At 36.2% G+C, this 7,976-nt stretch overlaps 1 non-coding gene and 1 pseudogene across 1 annotated transcript; both read left to right on the top strand.

Moving 5' to 3' along the window:
• Nucleotides 1-4,289: 4,289 nt before the first annotated feature.
• On the top strand, nucleotides 4,290-6,255 carry LOC128923344 (small subunit ribosomal RNA; annotated as a pseudogene).
• Nucleotides 6,256-6,732: 477 nt separating this feature from the next.
• LOC128923194 (5.8S ribosomal RNA) lies at nucleotides 6,733-6,911 on the top strand. Its single transcript, XR_008472225.1, has one exon. It is a non-coding gene; the product is annotated as a 5.8S ribosomal RNA (ribosomal RNA).
• The last annotated feature ends 1,065 nt before the right edge of the window (nucleotides 6,912-7,976 follow it).

Raw genomic sequence — 7,976 nt, 5'->3', positions numbered from 1 at the left:
GACCAATGGTACAATACTTGTTCGAGCGAACAGTGGTATGATGCTACGTCCGTTGGATTATGCCTGAACGCCTCTAAGGTCGTATCCGTGCTGGACTGCAATGATAAATATGGGGCAATTGCATTGTATGGCTTCTCTAAACCATTTAAAGTTTATACATTTTATTTATAAACGACAATGGATATATGTGATGCCAATGTTATTTGTAACATAGCAAATGCGGGAGGATTAAATATCAACTGTATGACGCGCTAGTTACTTAGTAAAACATTATTTAATACAATGTCAATGCCTAGAATCAATTGTAAACGACTTTGGTAACGGGCAAGGTGTTGTAAGTGGTAGAGCAGCTGCCATACTGCGATACACTGAAGCTTATCCTTTGCTTGATGATTCGATCAAACTGTTTATAAATTATTTATATGTATATATATATGTGTGTGTGTTGTAATATACATACCGTATATATTTATATTATAAATAATTTATATATATGTATTGTGTTCAAGCCACAATTGCCTACTAGTGCAGAGCAGTATGGAAAGGCTCAACTGGAAGTAGCTTCGGCTACAAAATCTTACCAGAGACTTAAACTCGGTGCCACGGGGAGCAGGCGCCCAGGAGGCTTCGGTTTCCGCCTGCTCGTTGGGTTACGGCCCTTCGGGGAGTATCGTGGTGGCTATGGTTTCTAAACCTAAATGCAGGCAGAGGGCCTTTGGCTTCTCGGTGTGGAGTTGCAACCAACCGGGTGCCGGACCCAAAGTACGGCAGAGGTTTTAGATGGGCCTCGGCCCTACCAAGGTGGCATAAGTGTGTCCATACCACACGCCAATTGGTACTGGAAGTGTGCATAGCTACAATACAGGGCGCTGATTGACGCATTGTATTAATCCATTTGTGTTTTTGAATACACGTATGGTAAGGCCTTCACAGGCAGGTACATACGTTAAAACAAATCCACAACTGTCCCTATCTGCGAAGAGCCGAAACCACATGGTGATATATTTGCATATAAGTACTAATTAATTTTCATATAAATACTAATTGTATGAATTCATACAAGTAAATAATTTTCATATAAATACTTATTGTATGAATTCATACAAGTAAATAATTTTCATAGAAATACTAAATAATTTTCATATAGATACTAAGTTTATGAATTCATACAAGTAAAAAAATTGCATATAAATACTAAATAATTTTCATAGAGATACTAAGTTTATAAATTCATACAAGTTAAAAATTTTCATATAAATACTAAATAATTTTCATATAAATACTAAATAATTTTCATATAGGTACTAAGTTTATGAATTCATACAAGTAAAAAATTTTCATAGAAATACTAAATAATTTTCATATAGATATTAAGTTTATGAATTCATACAAGTAAACAATTTTCATATAAATGCTAAATAATTTTCATATAGATACTAAGTTTATGAATTCATACAAGTAAATAATTTTCATATAAGTACAAAAAATTAAAAAAAAAATAAATGTTAAGCTATTTTTGATGTTGTAATATTTCTTATAAGCATAATGCTCGTAGAAAATGATATAAATTACTTGTGTATATATGAATTTAAAACTTTTATATGGTTAAGAAGATTTTTTCCATACGATTTCGGGTTGGTGAGGTGTACGTGGCAGAAAACATATATGTTGTATGAAACTTTGACATTAGTACTTGTATGAAAATTTTAATACTTGTATGAAATTGCATACTTAGTACTTATATGAAAATTATTTTCATATAAATAAAAAAGTATTTAAGTGTAATATATAAATGAAAGCAAAAAAATTTATTCCTGGTTTGCTACAGTTGGTTTAAATAGAAATAATTTTGTTAATAATGAAATGTTATTAATTGAGATTATTCTTCTATACCTAACATAATGTAGTCGTTTTTTTTTTAATTTAACTTTTTTTGGGGTTTGTTCTTCTATTCACATAAAATATATGTGGGTAAAGAATAAAATTCAATAAAGTTAAATATTTATATTATTACGCTCGAATACTTTCATATCATATATGAAATAAAATGAAAAATAATTGAATTGCAATTATTAATTTCAAATCAAAAGAAAAACGTATATACTCTTAAAAAAAGATATATACACTATATGCATTGAAATAAAGTAAAATGTATAAAAAATGATATTATTTGAAAGTTTAACAAATACAAGAAGAAACATCGTCCTTACATTAATAATTATATTATATATGTATAGAGAACGAAAATTCTTTCTCACGATAAGATACAATCTCTCAAAGTCCGAATAAGACCGCAATAAATAATACAATAATATGAAATTTAAATGAAATGAAGTAAATTTTTTAATCGATCATAGTAGAAGAAATTTCATAATTATTTATTGTCGCGATTTCGTTAATGCTCGAAAATTTTACGAAAAGATCCGGCGACTAACTGAAGGTTTCAAGACCGGAGCACACTCCTGTATGACCCCCAGCGGTGATCTAGTGGTTGATGACCAGAGTATACTGTGTTTGTGGAGGGAACACTTCTCCAGCCTGCTGAATGGCAGTGAAAGTACAACACCAGGAGATGGCGAACCCGATTCCCCAATCGACGACGATGGAACAGATGTTCCATTCCCCGACCGTGAAGAAATTAGAATAGCAATTACCCGCTTGAAGAACAACAAGGCGGCGGGGGCCGATGGATTGCCGGCCGAGCTATTCAAATACGGCGGCGAAGAGCTGATAAGGTGCATGCATCAGCTTCTTTGCGAAATATGGTCGGAAGAAAGCATGCCCGACGATTGGAATCTCAGTGTACTCTGCCCAATCCACAAAAAGGGAGACCCCACAATCTGCGCCAACTATCGTGGGATAAGCCTCCTTAACATCGCTTATAAGGTTCTATCGAGCGTACTGTGTGAAAGACTAAAGCCCACCGTCAACAAACTGATTGGACCTTATCAGTGTGGCTTTAGACCTGGAAAATCAACAACGGACCAGATATTCACCATGCGCCAAATCTTGGAGAAGACCCGTGAAAAAAGGATCGACACACACCATCTATTTGTCGACTTTAAAGCTGCTTTCGACAGCACGAAAAGGAGCTGCCTTTATGCCGCGATGTCTGAATTTGGTATCCCCGCAAAACTAATACGGCTGTGTAAGTTGACGTTGAGCAACACCAAAAGCTCCGTCAGGATCGGGAAGGACCTCTCCGAGCCGTTCGATACCAAACGAGGTTTCAGACAAGGTGACTCGCTATCGTGCGACTTCTTTAACTTGATGCTGGAGAAAATTATAAGAGCTGCAGAGCTAAATAGAGAAGGTACAATCTTCTACAAGAGTGTACAGCTCCTGGCGTACGCCGATGATATTGATATCATCGGAAACAACACCCGCGCCGTTAGTTCTGCTTTTTCCCGCCTGGATAAGGAAGCGAAGCGAATGGGTCTGGTGGTGAACGAGGACAAGACGAAATATCTCCTGTCATCAAACAAACAGTCAGCGCATTCGCGTCTTGGCTCCCACGTCACTGTTGACAGTCATAACTTTGAAGTTGTAGATAATTTCGTATACCTAGGAACCAACATTAACACCGATAATAATGTCAGCCTTGAAATCCAACGCAGAATCACTCTTGCCAACAGGTGCTACTATGGACTGAGTAGGCAATTGAAAAGTAAAGTCCTCTCTCGACGAACAAAAACTAAACTCTACAAGTCCCTCATCATTCCCGTCCTACTTTATGGTGCAGAAGCGTGGACGGTGTCAACATCCGATGAGACGGCACTAGGAGTTTTCGAGAGAAAGGTTTTGCGGAAGATTTACGGTCCCTTAAACATTGGCAACGGTGAATACCGCAGAAGATGGAATGATGAGCTGTATGTGTTGTTCGACGACATAGACATAGTCCAGCGAATAAAAAGACAGCGGCTACGCTGGCTGGGTCATGTTGTTCGAATGGATGAAAGTGCCCCAGCTCTGAAAGTTTTCGATGCAGTACCCGCTGGTGGAAGCCGAGGAAGAGGGAGACCTCCACTCCGGTGGAAGGACCAGGTGGAGAAGGACCTGTCTTCACTTGGTATTACCAATTGGCGCCAAACCGCCAAAAGGAGAGATGCGTGGCGCACTGTTGTGGACTCGGCTATAACCGCGTAAGCGGTTTCTACGCCAGTTAAGAAGAAGATTTCGTTCTTCTTTGCATTTTGTATATGTCGTGTACTTAATTTTCAAATATTGAAAATATCATTATAAAAATTTATATAGTATAAAAAATATTATATAAATGAATAAAAAATATTATTCTGGTTGATCCTGCCAGTAGTTATATGCTTGTATCAAAGATTAAGCCATGCATGTCTAAGTACAAACAAATTAAAAGTGAAACCGCAAAAGGCTCATTATATCAGTTATGGTTCCATAGATCGTTAACAGTTACTTGGATAACTGTGGTAATTCGAGAGCTAATACATGCAAAATAAACACGGACCTTTTGGAACGTGTGCTTTTATTAGGCTAAAACCAAGCGATCGTAAGATCGTTATATTGGTTGAACTCTAGATAACTTGCAGATCGTATGGTCTCGTACCGACGAGAGATCTTTCAAATGTCTGCCCTATCAACTTTTGATGGTAGTATCTAGGACTACCATGGTTGCAACGGGTAACGGGGAATCAGGGTTCGATTCCGGAGAGGGAGCCTGAGAAACGGCTACCACATCTAAGGAAGGCAGCAGGCGCGTAAATCACCCACTCCCAGTTCGGGGAGGTAGTGACGAAAAATAACAATACAGGACTCAGATCCGAGGCCCTGTAATTGGAATGAATACACTTTAAATCCTTTAATAAGGACCTATTGGAGGGCAAGTCTGGTGCCAGCAGCCGCGGTAATTCCAGCTATAATAGCGTATATTAAAGTAGTTGCGGTTAAAACGTTCGTAGTTGAATTTGTGCTTCATACGGGTAGTACAGCTATAATTGTGGTATGTACATTACCTTATGTATGCAAGCGTATTACCGGTGGAGTTCTTATATGTAATTAATACAATGTATTTTTTATATATTCCTCCTATTTAAACCTGCTTCAGTGCTCTTCATCGAGTGTTGTTGTGGGCCGGTACAATTACTTTGAACAAATTAGAGTGCTTAAAGCAGGCTCTAAATGAATAAAAAATTTCTGAATATTTTGTGCATGGAATAATGAAATAAGACCTCTGTTCTACTTTCATTGGTTTTTAGATCAAGAGGTAATGATTAATAGAAGCAGTTTGGGGGCATTAGTATTACGACGCGAGAGGTGAAATTCTTGGACCGTCGTAAGACTAACTTAAGCGAAAGCATTTGCCAAAGATGTTTTCATTAATCAAGAACGAAAGTTAGAGGTTCGAAGGCGATCAGATACCGCCCTAGTTCTAACCATAAACGATGCCAGCTAGCAATTGGGTGTAGCTACTACTATGGCTCTCTCAGTCGCTTCCCGGGAAACCAAAGCTTTTGGGCTCCGGGGGAAGTATGGTTGCAAAGCTGAAACTTAAAGGAATTGACGGAAGGGCACCACCAGGAGTGGAGCCTGCGGCTTAATTTGACTCAACACGGGAAAACTTACCAGGTCCGAACATAAGCGTGTAAGACAGATTGATAGCTCTTTCTCGAATCTATGGGTGGTGGTGCATGGCCGTTCTTAGTTCGTGGAGTGATTTGTCTGGTTAATTCCAATAACGAACGAGACTCAAATATATTAAATAGATGCTTTCAGGATTATGGTGTTGAAGCTTATATAGCCTTCATTCATGAGTTCATCTTGAATGTGCAAGTGTTTGAATGTGTTTATATAAGTGGAGCCGTACCTGTTGGTTTGTCCCATTATAAGGACACTAGCTTCTTAAATGGACAAATTGCGTCTAGCAGTAACGAGATTGAGCAATAACAGGTCTGTGATGCCCTTAGATGTCCTGGGCTGCACGCGCGCTACAATGAAAGTATCAACGTGTATTTCCTAGACCGAGAGGTCCGGGTAAACCGCTGAACCACTTTCATGCTTGGGATTGTGAACTGAAACTGTTCACATGAACTTGGAATTCCCAGTAAGTGTGAGTCATTAACTCGCATTGATTACGTCCCTGCCCTTTGTACACACCGCCCGTCGCTACTACCGATTGAATTATTTAGTGAGGTCTCCGGACGTGATCACTGTGACGCCTTGTGTTTCACGGAAGGAAGTAAAAGTCGTAACAAGGTTTCCGTAGGTGAACCTGCGGAAGGATCATTATTGTGCTCCTAACCGTAAATATTATAAAAAAAACAAACAAACAAACAAACAAAAAAAGAATAAAAAAGAAAAATTATTTTCTTTTTTTTCTTTTCATTCATTTATTTGAATGTTTTTCTTTTTTTTCTTTTTTTTTTTACTCCTTGAAATATAATGAAAATTATATCGCATACGTTGTATTTCAACGCAACAAACCTTTAAACATATATAGTTGTACTTATTATTTATAAAAATAATATAAATGATAAGTTAATTTGTTCTTATTAACGTGTAATTCCTTAAAAATTTATAGAAATTAAATAAAATGTAATAAAAAAGGAATTACTGTATTTGTTAGACTAAGACATGCGCAACTTGTAAATTACAATTTATTGAAAGATGTTTTAAAATAATTTATATAATATACGAAAACGAAATGTTATTCTTTCAATAAATTAAAAACTCTTGACGTTAAATTAAAATAAACAAAAAAATTATCACTCTAAGCGGTGGATCACTCGGCTCATGGGTCGATGAAGAACGCAGCTAACTGTGCGTCATCGTGTGAACTGCAGGACACATGAACATCGACATTTTGAACGCATATTGCAGTCCATGCTGTTATGTACTTTAATTAATTTTAAAGTGCTGCTTGGACTACATATGGTTGAGGGTTGTAAGACTATGCTAAATTAGTTGCTTATTCTTTTAGTCAATTAAAAGAATTTAAGCACATGGTATATTACTGGATTGTATTTTTCAATCCATAATATTAATAGCATAAAAAGAAATATAAAAAATATATTCTTGAACACCTCATATTTGAACGAAATTTTATAATAAATAAAAATCTTAGTATTCCCAAAAACAATAAAATTTCAATATTATTTCAAATAATATATACATTTAGAGGAACGTCTAGCATAAAATATTATTACTAATAGTGTGCATTTTTTTCATATAAGGACATTGTAATCTATTAACATAATAAAATATTTATCAAAAGATCATTGGTGTTAAGTTTATTCAAATTAATTTGCTTTTAGCTTATTAACATAGAATAAATACTGATGATTTGATAAAGTGTTGATAGATTTTACATATATAATGCTTAAATTCTTTTGAATTTTACAATAATATTATTATCATTGATTTTAATATTAATTGTATGCATTTATATGATTAACAATGCGAAAGATTCAGGATACCTTCGGGACCCGTCTTGAAACACGGACCAAGGAGTCTAACATATGTGCAAGTCATTGGGTTATATTAAACCTAATGGCGAAATTAACTTAACTTTTATATAATGGGATTAATTTTTAGTGAAATATTTTACTATTAATTCAATCCCGGGGCGTTCCATATAGTTATGTATAATGATAATTTATTATTATTTATACCTCTAACTGGAGCGTACCTTGAGCATATATGCTGTGACCCGAAAGATGGTGAACTATACTTGATCAGGTTGAAGTCAGGGGAAACCGTTATGGAAGACCGAAACAGTTCTGACGTGCAAATCGATTGTCAGAATTGAGTATAGGGGCGAAAGACCAATCGAACCATCTAGTAGCTGGTTCCCTCCGAAGTTTCCCCTCAGGATAGCTGGTGCATTTAAATATTATGTAAAATAATCTTATCTGGTAAAGCGAATGATTAGAGGCCTTAGGGTCGAAACGACCTTAACCTACTGGTAAGCAGAACTGGCGCTGTGGAATGAACCAAACGTAATGTTACGG

This window comes from Zeugodacus cucurbitae, chromosome X (genome assembly GCF_028554725.1).
Source record: "Zeugodacus cucurbitae isolate PBARC_wt_2022May chromosome X, idZeuCucr1.2, whole genome shotgun sequence".
In the NCBI taxonomy this organism is placed as follows: domain Eukaryota; kingdom Metazoa; phylum Arthropoda; class Insecta; order Diptera; family Tephritidae; genus Zeugodacus; species Zeugodacus cucurbitae.
This window is presented reverse-complemented; position numbering and strand designations above follow the sequence as displayed.